This window comes from Salvelinus alpinus, chromosome 3 (assembly GCF_045679555.1).
Source record: "Salvelinus alpinus chromosome 3, SLU_Salpinus.1, whole genome shotgun sequence".
Taxonomy (NCBI): Eukaryota; Metazoa; Chordata; class Actinopteri; order Salmoniformes; family Salmonidae; genus Salvelinus; species Salvelinus alpinus.
The window spans coordinates 6,963,060-6,989,450 of NC_092088.1; the positions used below are offsets into that span (position 1 = coordinate 6,963,060).

The following is a 26,391-nucleotide window of genomic DNA, read 5'->3' on the forward strand; positions in this document are numbered from 1 at the left end:
TGACGAACCTGTTCTATTTATCCTATGTCTATGATTTTGGTACGCCCTGTTCATTTCAATGGGTACGCACCTCGCCTCATCCGATCCAACTCTTCTGCCTTGGTTAGCTGCTGTGCTTGTAACTTGCTAGCGTTAGCTACTAAGCTCCTGCTTATCGTGTTTTTGACGAAGATCGAAAGAGTGCGTATGATTTGGAGGGACTATATTGTATTTTCTACCTGGGAATCCTACACGACTTGGATATAATACGAAGATTTTGACCGTTTGGATCGTGGAGTTCGCTTGTCTTGACTGGTTTGGGAAAATCCACTGCCTATCAAATAACAGGTAAATCCATCGCTGTGCAGCGGCGTGAATCACAGTCCTTCACAGCGTTAGCTACGTAAAAGTCGTTAGCTGGGTAGCTACCTAGCTAAATCTTAAACTGTCATAAAACGTAATTTTTGATAGAAATCTAGCAAGCTACTGTCTAGTTAAACGTAAATTCGTGAAATAGCACGGTAACGTTAGGTTTAACAAGCGAGGTAACTAGATAACATCTCAAGCCTTGCCATGTTAACTATCTACGATATCGTAAGGATCTGACAGACAAAATGGGTGAGACATGTCTTATGTTGACTAACGTTACTCAGTGAGAGAGTAAACAGAGAAAGACGCAAGACAGACAGCTCAGGATTATTGTAATGTACATTAAATCAGCGTGTCCTTAGTTGTAGCTACCAATGCCATCGATGACCAAGAAAGGTAGCTACAGTAACGTTATAACCTAAATCAAATAGGACAATGGTTTGGAAGATGGCTCATCCACAGATTAGTGATGATAATAGCTAGCTAACACGGCCTAATCCTTATAATTGACAATGTTCACACACTGGTTCGTCTTGTGCTGCTACCGTTACTCGGTGTGTATTTATTATTACTTTCATTATTAACTACTTGTTTTAGTTCTCTATTTCTACATGTTCTTTCTCTCTGCATTGTTGGGAAGGGCCCGTAAATAAGCGTTTCACTGTTCGTCTACACCTGTTGCTTACGAAGCATGTGAATAAAAAATAGATGTTATTTGATAACAATGCGTTTTATTCGTCATTGCACAGGCCCAATCTGCAGTTTATATGACAGTTTCGCCAGGGTTCCCATAGTGACAGAGAGGGGAAAGCCGTACCCAGGCTGTCACTCATGCTATGGGAATGCTCTCAGGCCAAGGAAGGAGAGAATAGCTGAGTAGGCTACTATAATTTAGTACTATTTGCCAGTGAAACCAATAACAGATGTAGCCTAGGAACTGTACTTCTGGTCCAGGGCATTAGTGCGGCTTTTTAATGCTGAGCCTTCCTTCACTAACACCCAGCACCCAGGACCAGAGCTACTGAAGCCAATGCTCCTTTGAACGTCCAGACAATTCCCCGATACAGAGGCTGAATATGAGACGGCCCGGTTACCCAAACTCCTTGCTACGGCACGCCCACGGACATTAGTTTATTATCCGCAATGACTCTGGATCTGAGTACCTTCCCAGGACGATTTCTAGAGTGAAAATGCGTCTGATTTGTCCCAGAAACCGGTGGATTGGGCCAGAGACAGAACACGCGCGGGTAAAGCGGCGTGTTGAAAACGTACCATTGCCTTTGATACTCTGCATTGTTAGAGATAATCCACTCTCCGATTACATTGTTTTGTCCAACACCCCTACATTATTTTATTTTTGGGGGGGAGGGCTGCCGCTCCATTTATTAAAATCACATTTTAACCAACACAATCAATTTTTGTGACTACCTGGACTTGGTTTTGAAATATTTCGTTTTGAAATATTGAAACCAAACCATATGATTTCAATGAAAAGTATTTTCATAAACAAGAGGAAAAGGTGAATGTAAGAAGCGCTCATTGTTTCATATAAACTACATGTCATATTCAACAGCATATAAACTACATGTCATGTTCAACAGCATATACACACTCTAAATAGGTCAGGAGACAGACAGGGACACTAAGAAGGAACGGAAATTAATTATTTAGGCTATATTATTTCAATTATTTCAAGGCTGTAGCATACAAGCATTTCGCTACACCCACAATAACATGTGCTAAACATGTGTATGTGACAAATACAATTTGATTTGATTTACAAATAAATAAATTGTGAACCATTTCAGGCTGGCAGGGACATTAAGCGCTCAGCATTTAAACATTTAGTTGTATTAAATCATTGTAGTCGATAAGTTGCACATATAGGCTGTGACTTACTTAGAATGAAATACAAATTTAAATGAAAAAATGTCTTATTAGCCTCCATCTACAGTGCCTTTTTGAATTCATTTTTAGAAACATTGAGTTTGGCCAGAGTCTGTGGCTTCAGGCTCATGCGATGGTACCTGGAGAGCAGGCCAGCAGCTGAGAATACTCTTTCAGCGCCTGCAGAGCCACTGGGGATGCTAAACACCATTTGGGCCACTCTGGGACGTGTAGTTCTTTTAAAACCATTTTTCTGTAGGCAGGTCTAAAGGATTTTAGGTAAAAGAACTATCAAAATGGAGGTAATATGCCTTGCCTATTGGGCCCAAATCAATGATGGCCTATTGTGTATATAGATAACAGAATGAAAATGAATGGAACTTTTAAGAGATCCGACTTTTTGTTTATAAATACTGCTACTGTGACACACTTAGCGAGCACACTTTCTGTTAGCATGTGCATGTAGTATGTACACCGTCATGCTTTCAGATACCTGTCTTTTCAACTTCCACAATGATTCTTGTGGACACAACATCACCACACTCCCTCACTTGCTCTTGGTCCTCCTCATCTTTTGTAAGTCACCTTGATTTTTCACCCGTGTGTTTTAGCACAGGTGAACTCTGTGAACTTAGTTTCTTTATGGAAATATGTAGTGAACTCTGTGACAGTAGCTAAAGCAACACACAAGTAGACTACAGATGCATGCTGGGCCAGGGCATGCCCTGAGCTCGTAAGGTGAGCGCTACTGGAGAGAAATTGGAGCGGGCGAGAAGGCCGACGCTCCAACCTTTTGGCGAAACTCGCTCCAAGCTCCAGTCAAATCGAGCATGTTCCACTCCTTTCTCCACTCCGCTCACATACTCTGCTACCATCTAGCAGATGGAGACTGGTAGAAGCTGTTTATCTCCAGCGCCATCACTAGCTGGCTACAGCCCGGTACTCTGCTACCATCTAGCAGATGGAGACTGGTAGAAGCTGTTTATCTCCAGCGCCATCACTAGCTGGCTACAGCCCGGTACTCTGCTACCATCTAGCAGATGGAGACTGGTAGAAGCTGTTTATCTCCAGCGCCATCACTAGCTGGCTACAGCCCGGTACTCTGCTACCATCTAGCAGATGGAGACTGGTAGAAGCTGTTTATCTCCAGCGCCATCACTAGCTGGCTACAGCCCGGTACTCTGCTACCATCTAGCAGATGGAGACTAGTAGAAGCTGTTTATCTCCAGCGCCATCACTAGCTGGCTACAGCCCGGTACTCTGCTACCATCTAGCAGATGGAGACTGGTAGAAGCTGTTTATCTCCAGCGCCATCACTAGCTGGCTACAGCCCGGTACTCTGCTACCATCTAGCAGATGGAGACTGGTAGAAGCTGTTTATCTCCAGCGCCATCACTAGCTGGCTACAGCCCGGTACTCTGCTACCATCTAGCAGATGGAGACTGGTAGAAGCTGTTTATCTCCAGTGCCATCACTAGCTGGCTACAGCCCGGTACTCTGCTACCATCTAGCAGATGGAGACTGGTAGAAGCTGTTTATCTCCAGTGCCATCACTAGCTGGCTACAGCCCGGTACTCTGCTACCATCTAGCAGATGGAGACTGGTAGAAGCTGTTTATCTCCAGCGCCATCACTAGCTGGCTACAGCCCGGTACTCTGCTACCATCTAGCAGATGGAGACTGGTAGAAGCTGTTTATCTCCAGCGCCATCACTAGCTGGCTACAGCCCGGTACTCTGCTACCATCTAGCAGATGGAGACTGGTAGAAGCTGTTTATCTCCAGTGCCATCACTAGCTGGCTACAGCCCGGTACTCTGCTACCATCTAGCAGATGGAGACTGGTAGAAGCTGTTTATCTCCAGTGCCATCACTAGCTGGCTACAGCCCGGTACTCTGCTACCATCTAGCAGATGGAGACTGGTAGAAGCTGTTTATCTCCAGCGCCATCACTAGCTGGCTACAGCCCGGTACTCTGCTACCATCTAGCAGATGGAGACTGGTAGAAGCTGTTTATCTCCAGTGCCATCACTAGCTGGCTACAGCCCGGTACTCTGCTACCATCTAGCAGATGGAGACTGGTAGAAGCTGTTTATCTCCAGTGCCATCACTAGCTGGCTACAGCCCGGTACTCTGCTACCATCTAGCAGATGGAGACTGGTAGAAGCTGTTTATCTCCAGTGCCATCACTAGCTGGCTACAGCCCGGTACTCTGCTACCATCTAGCAGATGGAGACTGGTAGAAGCTGTTTATCTCCAGCGCCATCACTAGCTGGCTACAGCCCGGTACTCTACCTTGCACTTTAGAGACTGCTGCCTCATGTATATAGAGTCCTTGAACACTGGTCACTAACAATGTTTACGTACTGTTTTACCCACTTTATATGTATAATACTGTATTCTAGTCATGGTTAATCCTATAGAACTACTGCTGTACACACCTTTTCTATTCGTATACTGTCTATACTATTGATACACACCATTTTATTTATATAGCGCTATAGAGATATTGCGGACCCTGTCATTGCTCGTTCTGATACTTTTTTAAAGGTTCCTCGGTTCCTCTGGGTTCCTCTGGGTCGATCCTACAGGGTTGTAGTTATTCGGCATTCACTAGATGAAAACAGACTGAAACCGTGAACGACAAGGGCCTATATGAACGTTGCAATAAGAAACGTTTGTTTTGTCTTATCAAAACATTTTGCTCCACCGTGTGCCATCATGAATATGACGCCGCTCTCTCAAAACTGTCAAAACAAAAAGGTTAAATTGCAAGTATTTTACTAGCCAGGCAGGCAACTAGGGAAAGTAGATTGTCAATTGATGAGGACTTGGCCTATCAGAAACGGCTGCGGCTATTGACAATGGTAATCTATTGACAGTCTTGACTGTCTCTATGTACACAAGGAAAGAGTCAAATGTAACACTCTCCAAACAAGAAAAACAAAGTTGTCCAAATGCAAGTAATACGAGCCAATAGGCAGATTTCCATTGACCCAGGTTGATTCGACAAAAGCGATGTCGCAAAAAAATATTGAAATTGCAGCTGTAGGATGACTTTTCTAAAGATCGACAAATGTTATCCGTTTGACGGGTGGATTTTTATTTTGTCTAACTTTCTTTATCTGCGACAAATCATGATGGGAAACTTTTTTTTTTCTCCGAATAAATGATAATTGCGAATAATTTTGAAGGTAGCTTTAATATCTCATTTTCTTCTCACTGTCCACCTACATTTTTCAAGTTGGCTCCATGTAAACATTTTTTTTTTTTTTTAAAGCTCAGTGTAGAGGCCTGAACGATACATTTTAGTTTGAAAATATTTAGTTTGAGGAATTAGAGGAACGGATTGATGCGATATGATTCAATGCACTAACATTTGTTGCATAAACAACATTTCCAACAAAAAAAATTCTAAGTTCAAATCTGCTTCTCATGGAGCTCATGAACTGGGCCTCTCTGAGGTGTGGGGGGGCTGTTACCTCTCCTTCGACAGCTTCTCATGGAGCTCATGAACTGGGCCTCTCTGAGGTGGGGGGGGCTGTTACCTCTCCTTCGACAGCCCGTGAAGCAGTGCACAATTTGCCTAGGCTGCCTGTGATTGTTTGGCATGCATAATGACTTGTCAGGGTTTCCGTTAGCTGGCAATAGACAGCTTTTTGGCTAATTTTATTTTTTATTTTTTATAATTAAAATAATTGAAAGGCCAATAAATAAAACTGTTGCCGGGCAAAATTACTGGGAGAAAAAATATCTAAATGCAAAAATAATGCTTTTTATTAATTGATGTAAATGCCAGTCTATGTAAATACATTTGACCTTCGTGCTTATTGGTCTATAGGTTCATTTGCAGAATTAAAATCGGCCTGTTTTGTATGTTCATTAATCATCGTGTATCTTATTTATCCAACGTAACTATCACACGTGCACAGCATACAGAGCCTAGTTTGAGTGGGGTTTCTCCTGCTCAGCTGCTGGAGTAAAACATGTGCTTTTATAAGCCCGTTCATTGCGCAACAATTATAAATGCGATTGCGTGCAACATTTTAAAAAAGAGCTACTATTTTTATTTCTCAACTGGTAATTGAAGAACGCCTCCCATTCATCATTCAAGTGCCGGCAACATTCTATCAGAGCGTGTCACCCACCACTTTACAATGTGAGCTGGAGGTCGAATGCATTTTGAAAACAAACCTAATTGTTAGAAACCTGAAGTGTTTGTTTTCATATTATGAGGCATGTCTTACCTTGCTTCTAAGTAGCCTACAGACAAAACCCCACCATGGAAACGTGGAGGCAATAATTGTATAAAGACTTCATAGGCGGTGTGTGAGTTTGAAGTTTGGGGAAGCTTACAATTTATTCTGACCGTTTCCACCGTTCTGTGTGCCAGTTGTGATTTTTTTTTTTCATATCCAAATTTTCATAGAACAGTTTAATTTCAATAACAATGTTTTTAATTTCTCAATCATTGTCAAGTGGGTTAATCATTTAAATTTGAATGAAAATGATAAAATCGGAAAAGTAACTGAAGCGAGATCCCCAGCCTCTGTTATGGACGTGTTGAATACACCGGGACCCGTTGGTGGCTGAAGGAACTCGTGGAACTCAACCTATAGGCCAATGCAGCAGTAGGACTATAGTAAATGAGCGCATCAAACTCACAGACTAAGGTAAATTTACTAATGGTGATATATGTAATGGAATTAAAATAAAAAATATCAAAAGGAACGAAGAATTCAAACAATGAAACAATAAATGCGCAAGATTGGCGGGAGAGAGACCGGCCTATATCTTCCTCTCCCCTTCTTGTCTCAACATGTTAAAATGATACTCCAGACACTTGAGCTTCACAGATCTAACTGACCGCTGCAACTCAATAATAAGCTATGCCTAATGCCAAGTGCGCTGCCCAAATAGGCATAGCCTACGAGCTTGTGATTTGAAACGATCCACAGCAATTGTTTTCAACAACCAATGATTATCGGTTCCTCTGTGGCTAAATCATGCTTTCTGGTGAGTTATTTTTAATCCATTTATTTCCATTTACTTCCCTACTTCCCATGTTCTATTGGTTACCATTTACTTCCCTATTGGAGCCACCGCTATGACATTTCTCTCCTGTTCTATTGGTTTTCATAATAACTTTCTATGGTTGTCCAGAAGCCAAAGGATCAATCCTGGTCATATTATCAACCCATCCTGGTTATATTATCAACCCATCCTGGTCATATTATCAACCCATCCTGGTTATATTATCAACCCATCCTGGTCATATTAACAACCCATCCTGGTCATATTAACAACCCATCCTGGTTATATTATCAACCCATCCTGGTCATGTTATCAACCCATCCTGGTCATATTATCAACCCATCCTGGTCATATTATCAACCCATCCTGGTCATATTATCAACCCATCCTGGTCATATTATCAACCCATCCTGGTCATATTATCAACCCATCCTGGTCATATTATCAACCCATCCTGGTTATATTATCAACCCATCCTGGTCATATCAACCCATCCTGGTTATATTATCAACCCATCCTGGTCATATTATCAACCCATCCTGGTCATATTAACAACCCATCCTGGTCATATTAACAACCCATCCTGGTCATATTATCAACCCATCCTGGTCATATTAACAACCCATCCTGGTCATATTATCAACCCATCCTGGTCATATTATCAACCCATCCTGGTCATATTAACAACCCATCCTGGTCATATTATCAACCCATCCTGGTTATATTATCAACCCATCCTGGTCATATCATCAACCCATCCTGGTCATATTATCAACCCATCCTGGTCATATTATCAACCCATCCTGGTCATATTATCAACCCATCCTGGTCATAAGAATCGAATCGAACAGATCTTTCCATCTCGTTCACATATGGAACCACTACCAAGTGCTCTGATTACAATGGTGTTTTCCTGCAAATAGTTTTTTGGCAAATGTTTGAAAATGACATTTTATTGGTTTCTTCATTACATGAGTTGCATGTTCTGTTGAAATGCATTACCATCCTCTAAATGTTCTGTTGAGGTGCATTACCATCGTCTAAATGTTCTGTTGGGATGCATTACCATCCTCTAAATGTTCTGTTGGGATGCATTACCATCCTCTAAATGTTCTGTTGGGATACATTACCATCCTCTAAATGTTCTGCTGAGATGCATTACCATCCTCTAATTGTTCTGTTGAGATGCATTACCATCGTCTAAATGTTCTGTTTGAGATGCATTACCATCCTCTAAATGTTCTGTTGAGATGCATTACCATCCTCTAAATTTTCTGTTGAGATGCATTACCATCCTCTAAATGTTCTGTTGAGATGCATTACCATCCTCTAAATGTTCTGTTGGGATGCATTACCATCCTCTAAATGTTCTGTTGAGATGCATTACCATCCCCTAAATGTTCTGTTGAGATGCATTACCATCCTCTAAATGTTCTGTTGAGATGCATTACCATCCTCTAAATGTTCTGTTGAGATGCATTACCATCCTCTAAATGTTCTGTTGAGATGCATTACCATCCTCTAAATGTTCTGTTGAGATTTCTCAAAATGGCCGGTCAATTTTAAACCCTGGTCAGTTACGCGCCTAGTTCCACACTGAAGGAGAGGTGCTTAGTTCCACACTGAAGGAGAGGTGCTTAGTTCCACACTGAAGGAGAGGTGCTTAGTTCCACACTGAAGGAGAGGTGCTTAGTTCCACACTGAAGGAGAGGTGCCTAGTTCCACACTGAAGGAGAGGTGCCTAGTTCCACACTGAAGGAGAGGTGCCTAGTTCCACACTGAAGGAGAGGTGCTTAGTTCCACACTGAAGGAGAGGTGCTTAGTTCCACACTGAAGGAGAGGTGCTTAGTTCCACACTGAAGGAGAGGTGCTTAGTTCCACGCTGAAGGAGAGGTGCTTAGTTCCACGCTGAAGGAGAGGTGCTTAGTTCCACACTGAAGGAGAGGTGCTTAGTTCCACACTGGAGGAGAGGTGCTTAGTTCCACACTGAAGGAGAGGCGCTTAGTTCCACACTGAAGGAGAGGCGCTTAGTTCCACACTGAAGGAGAGGCGCTTAGTTCCACACTGAAGGAGAGGCGCTTAGTTCCACGCTGAAGGAGAGGCGCTTAGTTCCACGCTGAAGGAGAGGCGCTTAGTTCCACGCTGAAGGAGAGGCGCTTAGTTCCACGCTGAAGGAGAGGCGCTTAGTTCCACGCTGAAGGAGAGGCGCTTAGTTCCACGCTGAAGGAGAGGCGCTTAGTTCCACGCTGAAGGAGAGGCGCTTAGTTCCACACTGAAGGAGAGGTGCCTAGTTCCACACTGAAGGAGAGGTGCTTAGTTCCACACTGAAGGAGAGGCGCTTAGTTCCACGCTGAAGGAGAGGCGCTTAGTTCCACGCTGAAGGAGAGGCGCTTAGTTCCACGCTGAAGGAGAGGCGCTTAGTTCCACGCTGAAGGAGAGGCGCTTAGTTCCACGCTGAAGGAGAGGCGCTTAGTTCCACGCTGAAGGAGAGGCGCCTTTTTCCACGCTGAAGGAGAGGCGCCTAGTTCCACACTGAAGGAGAGGTGCCTAGTTCCACACTGAAGGAGAGGTGCCTAGTTCCACACTGAAGGAGAGGTGCTTAGTTCCACACTGAAGGAGAGGCGCTTAGTTCCACACTGAAGGAGAGGCGCTTAGTTCCACACTGAAGGAGAGGCGCTTAGTTCCACACTGAAGGAGAGGCGCTTAGTTCCACACTGAAGGAGAGGCGCCTAGTTCCACACTGAAGGAGAGGTGCCTAGTTCCACACTGAAGGAGAGGTGCCTAGTTCCACACTGAAGGAGAGGCGCTTAGTTCCACACTGAAGGAGAGGACACATCAGTCAAATATGAGGTATTTTCAGAAGGTAGATATCAATATGAGCTAAACATGTTAGTGAACTGACAATTCGTACCGTATTAATCGATTTTTCTGACCCGACGCATGCTACATTTGGATCAGTTGTTTCCCACGGACTGATGCACTCATATCTTAACATTTTGAACTGGGAACGACGCGGTGAATCGTTGCTTCCCTAGTTATTACCATGAGAGATAACGCCTTGTAAAATACATACAAACGTCCATCCCTTTGGCTGAGAGGGACCTACCAATGTTCTACTTGTTTTCAGGAAAGTTCGATGAGGCTGTAGGGTCTTTTCAAGTTCGAGATAACATCTTGTTAAAATACAAGCTTCCAACACAAATTTATCTGTGACTGGGGAACAGTTATTTACGGGCTAATGTTCGGAAAAAAATCAATAACATTTGAGGTCTGCTGTGAAGATCATATCAGACCAGACCTCTGTTAGAAAACAGCTCTCAATGTTTCCTCTCACTGCTGTCCTGTTGCTGCCTGCAAACGCTTGTTTACTGTGTCTCCATTCTCCATTGTGTAGGAAGACGCAGCTGTGAAGATGGGCCTTATTCATTATGCTGCAACGGAGAAAAAACGTTTTGCAACAGAAAGCGGCGGCGGGGGGGGGGGGAGCGAATGTTTTATTGGTACAAGTTTAAGACCCTCCCTTTTTTTGTTGTTGCCTGTTTTCTTCAAGCACAGCTAGAGCATTGGACATGATTTCAAACACGTTTGAAGCCAGGTGTTACGTAATATCAGTCAGTTTACTTGGTCATATATAAACATGACCTAATCAGATCGTTATTGCTGTTCCAGCTGGCTGACAGGTGTTAGGTAGGTCATGTTAAAAAGGGTATAGTAACCTACTCAACCCGGATTATTAGTGTATAGTGAGTGACGTTCATTACTTCCGGGATATTAGCCTGTTATAGACTGAGTGTATATAACATTAGGAACACCTGCTCTTTCCATATCATAGACTGACCAGGTGAATCCAGGTGAAAGCTATGATCCCTTATTGATGTCACCTGTTCAATCCACTTCAATCAGTGTAGATAAAGGGGAAGAGACGGGCTAAAGAGGAATTGTGTATGTGTGTGCCTTTCAGAGGGTGACTGGACAAGACAAAAGATTTTAAGTGCATTTGAACGGGGTATGGTAGTAGGTGCCAGGCGCACTGGTTTGTGTCAAGAACTGCAATGCTGCTGGGTTTTTCACGCTGAACAGTTTCCTGGGTTTATCAAGAATGGTCCACCACCCAAAAGACATCCAGACAACTTGACACGACTGTGGGAATCATTGGAGTCAACATGGACCAGCATCCCTGTGGAGTCAACATGGGCCAGCATCCCTGTGGAGTCAACATAGGCCAGCATCCCTGTGGAGTCAACATGGGCCAGCATCCCTGTGGAGTCAACATGGGCCAGCATCCCTGTGGAGTCAACATGGGCCAGCATCCCTGTGGAGTCAACATGGCCCAGCATCCCTGTGGAGTCAACATGGGCCAGCATCCCTGTGGAGTCAACATGGGCCAGCATCCCTGTGGATTCAACATGGGCCAGCATCCCTGTGGAATGCTTTCGACACCTTGTAGAGTCCATGTCCTGATTTATTGAGGCTGTTCTGAGTGACAAAGAGGGGGTGAAACTCAATATTAGGAAGGTGTTCTTAATGTTTTGTACACTCAGTGAAATATAGGTACATCAATTTAGCAGCTAGCAGGTGCCAGTAGAGGGACAATCAGGGTTGGGGTCAACTTATATTAAATTCAGCAGCTGAAATTCCAATTCTAATTCTCTGCGATGCTTTTCATTGTGGAACATTTTGTTATGGAATTTGGTTTACTCTCTGAATTGAATGGAATTGTAACGGAATTGAATCCAACCCTGGAGACAATAGCCTCTCAGCAAGTGAACCCATTCAATAAAATGTCATGATGTGCACAGATCCATTGGACTGTTTGACAACATGTCATAGTTGAAATGATGAGTTGGCTGACTGAGAATTCCAAGGTTGAAGACACATTTCTAGGGCTCTGACGGTCAGGTAATATTGGATGATGGTAATTGGCCAGTCAAATAACTGTTAATAGCAAACAACAATAAAAAATGTGGGGGAAAAAAACGTATTTTGACCGCATGTGCTGCCATAGAATGAATAGAACGGCGTCGCCGTTCCAGTCAATGATGGCATAATGGGTTGACTGGTGGCTATTGCGAGTGTACCAATAGAAGCATAGCAGGAAGTAAAAGCAGGAAGTGTACCTACCCATCAATGTGCTGTTGTTTGCTGATTCAACTGAACTGACATTACAAAACATACATTCCATTGCATGTTTCACATCACTTAACATCATTTGAATGAACATTCTACATTACCATGGAAATGATTGCATCACAATACCAAGCACCCATTGTGAGTGGACCCATGCGTTTACAAGCCACATTTCCAGTCTTAGAGGTTCCTAGCCTGTTCTATTCATTCTATTTCTATGTTTACTGCTGTTGCATTGTGGGGGGGGGGGGGGTGTTGCCTAGGCAACTGAAGATTAGTTTGCTACAAGACCTTGCTTGTTTCAGCAAGGAGCAACAAAGCTTCATCGTGTTGTTGAGAGTCCATGTTACCACAGAAATGGACTCAGCCGCACCATTGCCCGGCTGTACTGTCTTCAAATCAAATTGTATTGGTCACATTCACATGGTTAGCCGATGTTAATGCGAGTGTAGCGAAATGCTTGTGCTTCTAGTTCCAACAGTGCAGGAATATCTAACAAGTAATCTAACAATTCCCCAACAACTACCGAATACACAAATCTAAAGGGAGGAATAAGAATATGTACATATAAATATGGATGAGTGGCATAGGCATGGTTCAGTGTAAGGTACAGTATATACATATGAGAAGAGTAATGTAAGATATGTTAACATTATTAAAGTGGTCAGTGATAGGAGTCTATGTAGGCAGCAGCCTCTGAGTTAGTGATGGCTGTTTAGCAGTCTGATGGCCTTGATAGAAGCTGTTTTTAAGTCTCTCTGTCCCAGCTTTGATGCACCTTTACTGACCTCGCCTTCTGGATGACAGCGGGGTGAACAGGCAGTGGCTCGGGTGGTTGATGTCCTTGATGATTTTTTTGGCCTTCCTGTGTTATCGGGTGCTGTAGGTATCTTGGAGGGCAAGTAGTTTGCCCCCGGTGATGCGTTGTGCAGACTGCACCACCCTCTGGAGAGCCTTGCGGTTGAGGGCAGTGCAGTTTGCCATACCAGGCGGTGATACAGCCTGACAGGATACTCTCAATTGTGTATCTGTAAAAGTGTGTAAGGGTTTTAGATGACAAGTCAAATTTATTCAGCCTCCTGAGGTTGAAGAGGTGCTGTTGCCCCTTCTTCAGCACGCTGTCTGTGTGGGTGGACCAATTCAGTTTGTCAGTGATGTGTACGCAGAGGAACTTAAAACGTTCCACCTTCTCCACTGCTGTCCCGTCGATGTGGATGGGGGTGCTCCCTCTGCTGTTTCCTGAAGCCCACAATCATCTCCTTTGTTTTGTTGATGTTGAGTGAGAGATTTCTTTTCCTGACACCACACTCCGAGTCTCGTCATCGTTGTTGGTAATCAAGTCCACTACTGTTGTGTCGTCTGTAAACTTGATGATTGAGTTGGAGGCATGCATGGCTATGCGGTCATGGGTGAACAGAGAGTACATTTACATTTAAGTCATTTAGCAGACGCTCTTATCCAGAGCGACTTACAAGTTGGTGCATTCACCTTATGATGTCCAGTGGAACAACCACTTTACAATAGTACAGGAGGGAGTACAAGAGGGGGCTGAGCACGCACCCTTGTGGGGCCCCAGTGTTGAGGGTCAGTGAAGTGGAGATGTTGTTTCCTACCTTCACCACCCGGGGGCGGCCCGTCAAAGTCTAGTACCCAATTGCACAGGGTGGGGTTGTGACCCAGGGCCTACAGCTTAATGATGAGCTTGGATGGTACTATGGTGTTGAGTGCTGAGCTGTAGTCAATGAACAGCATTCTTACATAGGTATTCCTCTTGTCCAGATGGGATGGGGCAGTGTGCAGTGTGATGGTGATTGCATCGTCTGTGGACCTGTTGGGGCGGTATGCAAACTGAAGTGGTTCTAGGGTGGCAGGTAAGGTGGAGGTGATATAATCCTTGACTAGTCTCTCAGCACTTCATGATGACAGAGGTGAGTGCTACGGGGCGGTAGTCAAATCAAATTGTATTAGTCACATGCGCCGAATACAACAGGTGTAGTAGACCTTACAGTGAAATGCTTACTTACGAGCCCCTAACCAACAAGGCTAATAAGAAATAAAAGTAACAAGTAATTAAAGAGCAGCAGTAAAATAACAATAGCAAAACTATACACGGGGGTACTGATACAGAGTCTATGTGCGGGGGCAACGGTTAGTTGAGGTAATAGGTACATTTAGGTAGAGTTATTACAGTGACTATGCATAGATGACAACAGAGAGTAGCAGCGGTGTGGGGGGGGGGGGGGGGTGCTATGCAAGTAGTCTGGGTAGCACTTCATGGCTACAGACGTGAGTGCTATGGTTTGGTAGTCATTTAGGCAGGTTACCTTAGTGTTTTTGGGCACAGGGACTATGGTGGTCTGCTTAAAACATCTTGGTATTACAGACTCGGACAGGGAGAGGTTGAAAATTCTCACTCTGGTCCCAGCTGGTTCTCACTCTGGTCCCAGCTGGTTCTCACTCTGGTCCCAGCTGATTCTCACTCTGATTCTCACTCTGGTCCCAGCTGATTCTCACTCTGATTCTCACTCTGGTCCCAGCTGATTCTCACTCTGATTCCAACTCTGGTCCCAGCTGATTCTCACTCTGATTCTCACTCTGGTCCCAGCTGATTCTCACTCTGATTCTCACTCTGGTCCCAGCTGATTCTCACTCTGATTCCAACTCTGGTCCCAGCTGATTCTCACTCTGGTCCCAGCTGATTCTCACTCTGGTCCCAGCTGGTTCTCACTCTGGTCCCAGCTGGTTCTCACTCTGGTCCCAGCTGATTCTCACTCTGATTCCAACTCTGGTCCCAGCTGATTCTCACTCTGGTCCCAGCTGGTTCTCACTCTGGTCCCAGCTGGTTCTCACTCTGGTCCCAGCTGGTTCTCACTCTGGTCCCAGCTGGTTCTCACTCTGGTCCCAGCTGATTCTCACTCTGGTCCCAGCTGATTCTCACTCTGGTCCCAGCTGATTCTCACTCTGGTCCCAGCTGATTCTCACTCTGATTCTCACTCTGGTCCCAGCTGATTCTCACTCTGATTCTCACTCTGGTCCCAGCTGATTCCAACTCTCGAGCAGACGGTTCAAAACAAACAGATTGAGAGCCGAACTAGTTATTAGGCTGCATCGATACTTGAGTGGTAGGTCTACAGTCCTGACTGGTAGGCCCACAGGCTGCTACAGGTGTATAGGCCAACAGGCTGCTACAGGCTACATGTTTATAGGCCAGTCAGGACAAGACAGCGATGGAGTTACAGTGGGGTGGAATACTCCTTCAAGAGATGGTTCACTCCACTCAAATAATGTCTGAGTGTTCTGCTCAACAAACCTTTTCTTAGCCTCATTGTTCTCACCCATTCCATTCTATCAAGCCCCGTGATGGGCAACTCCAGTCCTCTGGTCGTGTCCCACTTTTCTCCATCCCTAGCAAACATAGCTGATTTAAACAAATTACGTTCTAAACTGAATCTCATGATTAGTTGATTATAGGAGTCAGTTGTGTTGGCTGGGGCAAAAGAGACAACTCCAGTCCTCGGGGGCCTGATTGGGTTCACTACAAACCTAATCTAACACCTGATTGGGTTCACTACAAACCTAATCTAACACACCTGATTGGGTTCACTACAAACCTAATCTAGCACACCTGATTGGGTTCACTACAAACCTAATCTAGCACACCTGATTGGGTTCACTACAAACCTAATCTAGCACACCTGATTGGGTTCACTCCAAACCTAATCTAGCACACCTGATTGGGTTCACTCCAAACCTAATCTAACACACCTGATTGGGTTCACTCCAAACCTAATCTAGCACACCTGATTGGGTTCACTCCAAACCTAATCTAGCACACCTGATTGGGTTCACTCCAAACCTAATCTAGCACACCTGATTGGGTTCACTACAAACCTAATCTAACACACTTGATTGGGTTCACTACAAACCTAATCTAGCACACCTGATTGGGTTCACTACAAACCTAATCTAGCACACCTGATTGGGTTCACTACAAACCTAAACTAACACACCTGATTGGGTTCACTACAAACCTAATCTAGCACACCTGATTGGGTTCACTACAAACCTAATCTAGCACACCTGATTGGGTTCACTACAAACCTAATCTAGCACACCTGATTGGGTTCACTACAAACCTAATCTAGCACACCTGATTGGGTTCACTACAAACCTAATCTAGCACACCTGATTGGGTTCACTACAAACCTAATCTAGCACACCTGATTGGGTTCACTCCAAACCTAATCTAGCACACCTGATTGGGTTCACTCCAAACCTAATCTAGCACACCTGATTGGGTTCACTACAAACCTAATCTAGCACACCTGATTGGGTTCACTACAAACCTAATCTAGCACACCTGATTGGGTTCACTACAAACCTAATCTAGCACACCTGATTGGGTTCACTACAAACCTAATCTAGCACACCTGATTGGGTTCACTACAAACCTAATCTAGCACACCTGATTGGGTTCACTACAAACCTAATCTAGCACACCTGATTGGGTTCACTCCAAACCTAATCTAGCACACCTGATTGGGTTCACTCCAAACCTAATCTAGCACACCTGATTGGGTTCACTACAAACCTAATCTAGCACCTGATTGTTAACTGGTTGGAGTTAACCTACAGGAGGGTATCTCTCCAGGAACAGGGTTGGAGTTAAAACCTACAGGAGGGTATCTCTCCAGGAACAGGGTTGGAGTTAAAACCTACAGGAGGGTATCTCTCCAGGAACAGGGTTGGAGTTAAAACCTACAGGAGGGTATCTCTCCAGGAACAGGGTTGGAGTTAAAACCTACAGGAGGGTATCTCTCCAGGAACAGGATTGTATATCTCCAGGAACAGGGTTGGAGTTAAAACCTACAGGAAAGTATCTCTCCAGGAACAGGATTGTGGACCCCTGATCAGGCTTAGCCTCCCCAGCCCACAACACTGATTATCTTGAGCCAGTCAGGCCAGTAGACGAGCAATCAGCCCGTTGACTCTACCCATCTAGCAGATGGTGAATTTAGTTTAACCAGGGCTCAGCATGTGATTGTCTCCCTCATTGCCTCCATGCTCCTTTTGTTTGTAGTGTTGTGAGAATCTCTGGCGGAACTGGCGGTGGCGTCATGGCAACAAGCTCCTGGTCAGATGGGCTAGCTTGGTGACGATGGTAGCCCAGTCACACTTTCCATGCGGAGTCATTCACAGGGTGTACTTACCTAGTATATCTGTGGTACCTAGCCTATATATCTGTGGTACCTAGCCTGTATATCTGTGGTACCTAGCCTATATATCTGTGGTACCTAGCCTGTATATCTGTGGTACCTAGCCTATATATCTGTGGTACCTAGCCTATATATCTGTGGTACCTAGCCTGTATATCTGTGGTACCTAGCCCTGTATATCTGTGGTACCTAGCCTATATAGCTGTGGTACTAAGCCTGTATATCTGTGGTACCGAGCCTATATATCTGTGGTACCGAGCCTGTATATCTGTGGTACCTTGCCCTGTATATCTGTGGTACCTAGCCTATATAGCTGTGGTACTAAGCCTATATATCTGTGGTACCTAGCCTATATATCTGTGGTACCTAGCCTATATATCTGTGGTACCTAGCCTATATATCTGTGGTACCGAGCCTATATATCTGTGGTACTTAGCCTGTATATCTGTGGTACCTAGCCTGTATATCTGTGGTACCTAGCCTGTATATCTGTGGTACCGAGCCTGTATATCTGTGGTACCTAGCCTGTATATCTGTGGTACCTAGCCTGTATATCTGTGGTACCTAGCCTGTATATCTGTGGTACCTAGCCTGTATATCTGTGGTACCTTGTAAAAGTATTCATCCCCCTTGGCGTTTTTTCCTATTTTGTTGCATTACAACCTGTAATTTAAATGGTTTTATATTTGGATTTCATGTAATGAACATACACAGAATAGTCCTAATTGGTGAAGTGAAATGAAAAAAACAAGTTGTTTAAAAAACACCAAAATAAGTGGTGCGTGCATATGTATTCACCCCCTTTGCTATGAAGCCTCTAAATAAGATCTGGTGCAACCAATTACCTTCAGAAGTCACATAATTAGTTAGATTGCACACAGGTGGACTTTATTTTAGTGTCACATGATCTGTCACATGATGTCAGTATATTTACACCTGTTCTGAAAGGCCCCAGAGTCTGCAACACCACTAAGCAAGGGGCACCATGAAGACCAAGGAGCTCTCCAAACAGGTCAGGGACAAAGTTGTGGAGAAGTACAGATCAGGGTTGGGTTATAAAAAAAGATCAGAAACTTTGAACATCCCACAGAGCACCATTAAATCCATTATTAAAAAATGGAAAGAATATGGCACCACAACAAACCTGACAAGAGAGGGCCGCCTAGCAAAACTCACGGACCAGGCAAGGACCAGGCATTAATCAGAGAGGCAACAAAGAGACCAAAGATAACCCTGAAGGAGCTGCAAAGCTCCACAGCAGAGATTGGAGTATCTGTCCATAGGACCACTTTAAGCCGTACACTCCACAGAGCTGGGCTTTAGGGAAGAGTGGCCAGAGAAAAGGTACCTGGCCCATGTATCTGAGGTACCTGGCCCATGTATCTGAGGTACCTAGCCCATGTATCTGAGGTACCTGGCCCATGTATCTGAGGTACCTGACCCATATATCTGAGGTACCTAGCCCATGTATCTGAGGTACCTAGCCCATGTATCTGAGGTACCTAGCCCCATGTATCTGAGGTACCTGGCCCCATGTATCTGAGGTACCTGGCCCCATGTATCTAAGGTACCTGGCCCCATGTATCTGAGGTACCTGGCCCCATGTATCTGAGGTACCTGGCCCCATGTATCTGAGGTACCTGGCCCCATGTATCTGAGGTACCTGGCCCCATGTATCTGAGGTACCTGGCCCCATGTATCTGAGGTACCTGGCCCCATGTATCTGAGGTACCTGGCCCATGTATCTGAGGTACCTGGCCCATGTATCTGAGGTATGTATCTGAGGTACCTGGCCCATGTATCTGAGGTACCTGGCCCATGTATCTGAGGTACCTCGCCCCATGTATCTGAGGTATGTATCTGAGGTACCTGGCCCATGTATCTGAGGTATGTATCTGAGGTACCTGGCCCATGTATCTGAGGTACCTGGCCCCATGTATCTGAGGTACCTGGCCCCATGTATCTGAGGTACCTGGCCCCATGTATCTGAGGTACCTCGCCCCATGTATCTGAGGTATGTATCTGAGGTACCTGGCCCATGTATCTGAGGTACCTGGCCCCATGTATCTGAGGTACCTGGCCCCATGTATCTGAGGTACCTAGCCCCATGTATCTGAGGTACCTGGCCCCATGTATCTGAGGTACCTGGCCCCATGTATCTGAGGTACCTGGCCCCATGTATCTGAGGTACCTGGCCCCATGTATCTGAGGTACCTGGCCCCATGTATCTGAGGTACCTGGCCCATGTATCTGAGGTACCTGGCCCATGTATCTGAGGTACCTGGCCCCATGTATCTGAGGTACCTGGCCCCATGTATCTGAGGTACCTGGCCCCATGTATCTGAGGTACCTGGCCCCATGTATCTGAGGTACCTGGCCCCATGTATCTGAGGTACCTGGCCCCATGTATCTGAGGTACCTGGCCCCATGTATCTGAGGTACCTGGCCCCATGTATCTGAGGTACCTGGCCCCATGTATCTGAGGTACCTGGCCCCATGTATCTGAGGTACCTGGCCCCATGTATCTGAGGTACCTGGCCCCATGTATCTGAGGTACCTGGCCCATGTATCTGAGGTACCTGGCCCATGTATCTGAGGTACCTGGCCCCATGTATCTGAGGTACCTGGCCCCATGTATCTGAGGTACCTGGCCCCATGTATCTGAGGTACCTGGCCCCATGTATCTGAGGTACCTGGCCCCATGTATCTGAGGTACCTGGCCCCATGTATCTGAGGTACCTGGCCCCATGTATCTGAGGTACCTGGCCCCATGTATCTGAGGTACCTGGCCCCATGTATCTGAGGTACCTGGCCCCATGTATCTGAGGTACCTGGCCCCATGTATCTGAGGTACCTGGCCCCATGTATCTGAGGTACCTGGCCCCATGTATCTGAGGTACCTGGCCCCATGTATCTGAGGTACCTGGCCCCATGTATCTGAGGTACCTGGCCCCATGTATCTGAGGTACCTGGCCCCATGTATCTGAGGTACCTGGCCCCATGTATCTGAGGTACCTGGCCCCATGTATCTGAGGTACCTGGCCCCATGTATCTGAGGTACCTCGCCCCATGTATCTGAGGTACCTCGCCCCATGTATCTGAGGTATGTATCTGAGGTACCTGGCCCATGTATCTGAGGTATGTATCTGAGGTACCTGGCCCATGTATCTGAGGTACCTGGCCCCATGTATCTGAGGTACCTGGCCCCATGTATCTGAGGTACCTCGCCCCATGTATCTGAGGTATGTATCTGAGGTACCTGGCCCCATGTATCTGAGGTACCTGGCCCCATGTATCTGAGGTACCTGGCCCCATGTATCTGAGGTACCTGGCCCCATGTATCTGAGGTACCTGGCCCCATGTATCTGAGGTACCTGGCCCCATGTATCTGAGGTACCTGGCCCCATGTATCTGAGGTACCTGGCCCCATGTATCTGAGGTACCTGGCCCATGTATCTGAGGTACCTTGCCCCATGTATCTGAGGTACCTGGCCCATGTATCTGAGGTACCTGGCCCATGTATCTGAGGTACCTCGCCCCATGTATCTGAGGTATGTATCTGAGGTACCTGGCCCATGTATCTGAGGTATGTATCTGAGGTACCTGGCCCATGTATCTGAGGTACCTGGCCCCATGTATCTGAGGTACCTGGCCCCATGTATCTGAGGTACCTGGCCCCATGTATCTGAGGTACCTGGCCCCATGTATCTGAGGTACCTGGCCCCATGTATCTGAGGTACCTCGCCCCATGTATCTGAGGTATGTATCTGAGGTACCTGGCCCATGTATCTGAGGTACCTGGCCCCATGTATCTGAGGTACCTGGCCCCATGTATCTGAGGTACCTGGCCCCATGTATCTGAGGTACCTGGCCCCATGTATCTGAGGTACCTGGCCCATGTATCTGAGGTACCTGGCCCATGTATCTGAGGTACCTGGCCCATGTATCTGAGGTACCTGGCCCATGTATCTGAGGTACCTGGCCCATGTATCTGAGGTACCTGGCCCATGTATCTGAGGTACCTGGCCCATGTATCTGAAGTACCTGGCCCCATGTATCTGAGGTACCTGGCCCCATGTATCTGAGGTACCTGGCCCCATGTATCTGAGGTACCTAGCCCCATGTATCTGAAGTACTTAGGCCCTGTATCTGAGGTACCTGGCCCATGTATCTGAGGTACCTTGCCCCATGTATCTGAGGTACCTGGCCCCATGTATCTGAGGTACCTGGCCCCATGTATCTGAGGTACCTGGCCCCATGTATCTGAGGTACCTGGCCCCATGTATCTGAGGTACCTGGCCCCATGTATCTGAAGTACTTAGGCCCTGTATCTGAGGTACCTGGCCCATGTATCTGAGGTACCTGGCCCATGTATCTGAGGTACCTGGCCCATGTATCTGAGGTACCTGGCCCATGTATCTGAGGTACCTAGCCCCATGTATCTGAGGTACCTGGCCCCATGTATCTGAGGTACCTAGCCCCATGTATCTGAAGTACTTAGGCCCTGTATCTGAGGTACCTGGCCCATGTATCTGAGGTACCTGGCCCCATGTATCTGAGGTACCTGGCCCCATGTATCTGAGGTACCTGGCCCCATGTATCTGAGGTACCTGGCCCCATGTATCTGAGGTACCTGGCCCCATGTATCTGAGGTACCTGGCCCCATGTATCTGAGGTACCTGGCCCCATGTATCTGAGGTACCTGGCCCCATGTATCTGAGGTACCTAGCCCCATGTATCTGAAGTACTTATTTCTGTATCTGAGGTACCTGGCCCATGTATCTGAGGTACCTAGCCCCATGTATCTGAGGTACCTGGCCCCATGTATCTGAGGTACCTAGCCCCATGTATCTGAGGTACCTAGCCCCATGTATCTGAAGTACTTAGGCCCTGTATCTGAGGTACCTAGCCCCATGTATCTGAGGTACCTAGCCCCATGTATTTGAGGTACCTAGCCCCATGTATCTGAGGTACCTTGCAGCATGAACTGACATGTTGTCCACCCAATCAAAGGATCAGAGAATGAATCTAGAACTGGAAGCAGAAGCTACAGCTAGCTAGCACTGCAGTGTATAAAATGTGGTGAGGAGTAGAAAGACAATAGTTGAACTTTTTTTTTTACGATTTAATTTCCCCCCCAAAATTGGAGAGAGATTTCGTTATTATTTTCACTTACTCAGCTAGCTAGTTTAGCTCAACAACCTGACTCAAACAGAGAGGAATGCTATTTATGTTAGCTGACTAAGACTATTTTTATCAACACTGGAACTCATCAGACAAGGAAAGCTTTTGCTTTTTATTAATTTATTGCCACAGGGACCCGCCGGAGTAACTGCTAAACTGCTTGCTGTACTACTTGATTGTAGCGGGTTTACGAACTCATTAGTTCTCGTAACTTTGTTGACTATGACCTTAGTTAATATGGTGACAACGATGTAGGCTGTGTAGCGTTTATGGTACGAAGGTTTGGTTTGGAGAGGTTTTTCCGCCAGGTCACAGACGACTGTTGTGTTGTGCACTGAAGTCCACAAGCGAAGGGAAAAGGTGAGAGGAGGAGGGCGTGTAAGATCCAATTATACAACGAGGAAAGTGATGATGCTGTTTGCATGTTGCTGCTATGAAAATTAACTCGGTGTGCGGTGGGGATCAGGGGTGTATTCATTCCGCCGATTTATGTTGAAAAATGTTTCTTAAATGGAAGAAAACAACACCTGGCCTAGAGGTTGAATGCCTCCAGCCGATACTGTCATATAGTCGGTGTAGAGGTTGTGCACCCGATACTGTAGGAGGTGGATAGGCCTGGAGGATAGTGTAGGAGGTGGGTAGGCCTGGAGGATAGTGTAGGAGGATAGTGTAGGAGGTGGATAGGCCTGGAGGATAGGCCTGGAGGATAGTGCAGGAGGTGGATAGGCCCGGAGGATAGTGTAGGAGGTGGTTAGGCCCGGAGGATAGTGTAGGAGGTGGTTAGGCCCGGAGGATAGTGTAGGAGGTGGATAGGCCCGGAGGATAGTGTAGGAGGTGGATAGGCCCGGAGGATAGTGTAGGAGGTGGATAGGCCCGGAGGATAGTGTAGGAGGTGGATAGGCCCGGAGGATAGTGTAGGAGGTGGATAGGCCCGGAGGATAGTGTAGGAGGTGGATAGGCCTGGAGGATAGTGTAGGAGGTGGATAGGCCCGGAGGATAGTGTAGGAGGTGGATAGGCCTGGAGGATAGTGTAGGAGGTGGATAGGCCTGGAGGATAGTGTAGGAGGTGGATAGGCCTGGAGGATAGGCCCGGAGGATAGTGTAGGAGGTGGATAGGCCTGGAGGATAGGCCCAGAGGATAGTGTAGGAGGTGGATAGGCCCGGAGGATAGTGCAGGAGGTGGATAGGCCCGGAGGATAGGCCTGGAGGATAGTGCAGGAGGTGGATAGGCCCGGAGGATAGGCCTGGAGGATAGTGCAGGAGGTGGATAGGCCCGGAGGATAGTGGAGGAGGTGGATAGGCCCGGAGGATAATGGAGGAGGTGGATAGGCCTGGAGGATAGGCCCGGAGGATAGTGCAGGAGGTGGATAGGCCCGGAGGATAGTGTAGGAGGTGGATAGGCCCGGAGGATAGTGTAGGAGGTGGATAGGCCCGGAGGATAGTGTAGGAGGTGGATAGGCCCGGAGGATAGTGTAGGAGGTGGATAGGCCCGGAGGATATTGTAAGAGGTGGATAGGCCCGGAGGATAGTGTAAGAGGTGGATAGGCCCGGAGGATAGTGTAAGAGGTGGATAGGCCCGGAGGATAGTGTAAGAGGTGGATAGGCCCGGAGGATAGTGTAGGAGGTGGATAGGCCCGGAGGATAGTGTAGGAGGTGGATAGGCCCGGAGGATAGTGTAGGAGGTGGATAGGCCCGGAGGATAGTGTAGGAGGTGGATAGGCCCGGAGGACAGTGTAGGAGGTGGATAGGCCCGGAGGACAGTGCAGGAGGTGGATAGGCCCGGAGGATAGTGTAGGAGGTGGATAGGCCCGGAGGATAGTGCAGGAGGTGGATAGGCCCGGAGGATAGTGCAGGAGGTGGATAGGCCCGGAGGATAGTGTAGGAGGTGGATAGGCCTGGAGGATAGTGTAGGAGGTGGATAGGCCCGGAGGATAGTGTAGGAGGTTAGACGGCTGGCTGACACTGCTTGTCTGCAGGGTTTTCATTTTGTGACTGTTTGTCTGAGGTTTGCCTCAGACTAATATGTGCCTTGAGCTATGATTTTTGTACACTGTGTGGTGTGGACTAGAGTTTCAGTCAACCAGTTGAACAGTTGAAGTGCTGACAGAGGAGTTGTTTGTGACTTTCATAAAAGTCCCTCTGTCTCCTTCACAGTTTCTGCATATTAGATTTGTGGAAATATGTTGATGACAGCTGGGAACATCTTTCTTGTGTCCCAGATGGCACCCTGTTCCCTATGTAGGCTCCCTGTTCCCTATGTAGGCTCCCTGTTCCCTATGTAGGCACCCTGTTCCCTATGTAGGCACCCTGTTCCCTATGTAGGCTCCCTGTTCCCTATGTAGGCTCCCTGTTCCCTATGTAGGCTCCCTGTTCCCTATGTAGGCTCCCTGTTCCCTATGTAGGCACCCTGTTCCCTATGTAGGCACCCTGTTCCCTATGTAGGCACCTTGTTCCCTATGTAGGCTCCCTGTTCCCTATGTAGGCACCCTGTTCCCTATGTAGGCACCCTGTTCCCTATGTAGGCACCCTGTTCCCTATGTAGGCACCTTGTTCCCTATGTAGGCCTAGTGCACTACTGCGGGCACCCTGTTCCCTATGTAGGCACCCTGTTCCCTATGTAGGCACCCTGTTCCCTATGTAGGCACCCTGTTCCCTATGTAGGCCTAGTGCACTACTGTGGGCACCCTGTTCCCTATGTAGGCACCCTGTTCCCTATGTAGGCACCCTGTTCCCTATGTAGGCACCCTGTTCCCTATGTAGGCACCCTGTTCCCTATGTAGATACCCTGTTCCCTATGTAGGCACCCTGTTCCCTATGTAGGCACCCTGTTCCCTATGTAGGCCTAGTACACTACTGTGGGCACCCTGTTCCCTATGTAGGCCTAGTGCACTACTGTAGGCACGCTGTTCCCTATGTAGGCACCCTGTTCCCTATGTAGGCACCATATTCCCTATGTAGGCACCCTGTTCCCTATGTAGGCACCCTGTTCCCTATGTAGGCACCCTGTTCCCTATGTAGGCACCCTGTTCCCTATGTAGGCCCTGGTCCAAAAAAGTGCAGAGACTGATAATATGACTCAGTAGATCTGATAAACTTGTTTGTTTTTTCTTCTTGGGGTCAATTTGCTGCCTGTAAATTATTTTAAATTATGTTCTGGCCCCCTGACCATCCACTCAAGGAACAAATCATCCCGGTGCTGAATGTACTTGATAATCCCTGCTCTAGAGCCTACCCCGCTTACCCCTTCAAAGTAGGAGGAGACGTATGCAAATAAAAGATGACTGGTCATTGGACAGAATAATCAGATCAGATTGTGATGTCATGATCTGGGCCAAAAATTCCATCCCACCTGAACAGGCTGAAATACCAGGATTTATTTTTTTCCCAAACAACTCTTACACAAAAGGGTATTATCATAATTTTCACAATTTCTGAGTTTTATTTGAAAGTCCTAGTGTGGAAATAACATAAAAATAAAAAGGAAAATCACAATTTTGACAGCAACAAAATGGTCGCACACACTGGATTACCAATGCTGCTCAGTTGTCCTAACACTAACACATTTATCCTCCTTCTGGAACGCTGTGACATCATCACCC

At 46.6% G+C, this 26,391-nt stretch overlaps 1 protein-coding gene across 1 annotated transcript in view; it reads left to right on the top strand.

Annotated features, from left to right (window-relative positions):
• Positions 1-42: 42 nt before the first annotated feature.
• LOC139569678 (CSC1-like protein 2) overlaps positions 43-26,391 on the top strand; it is a 92,665-nt gene continuing 66,316 nt past the window's right edge. The window contains exon 1 of the mRNA XM_071391087.1: positions 43-327. The gene's annotated coding sequence lies outside the window, so the exon portion shown is untranslated. The remainder of the gene's footprint in view (positions 328-26,391) is intronic.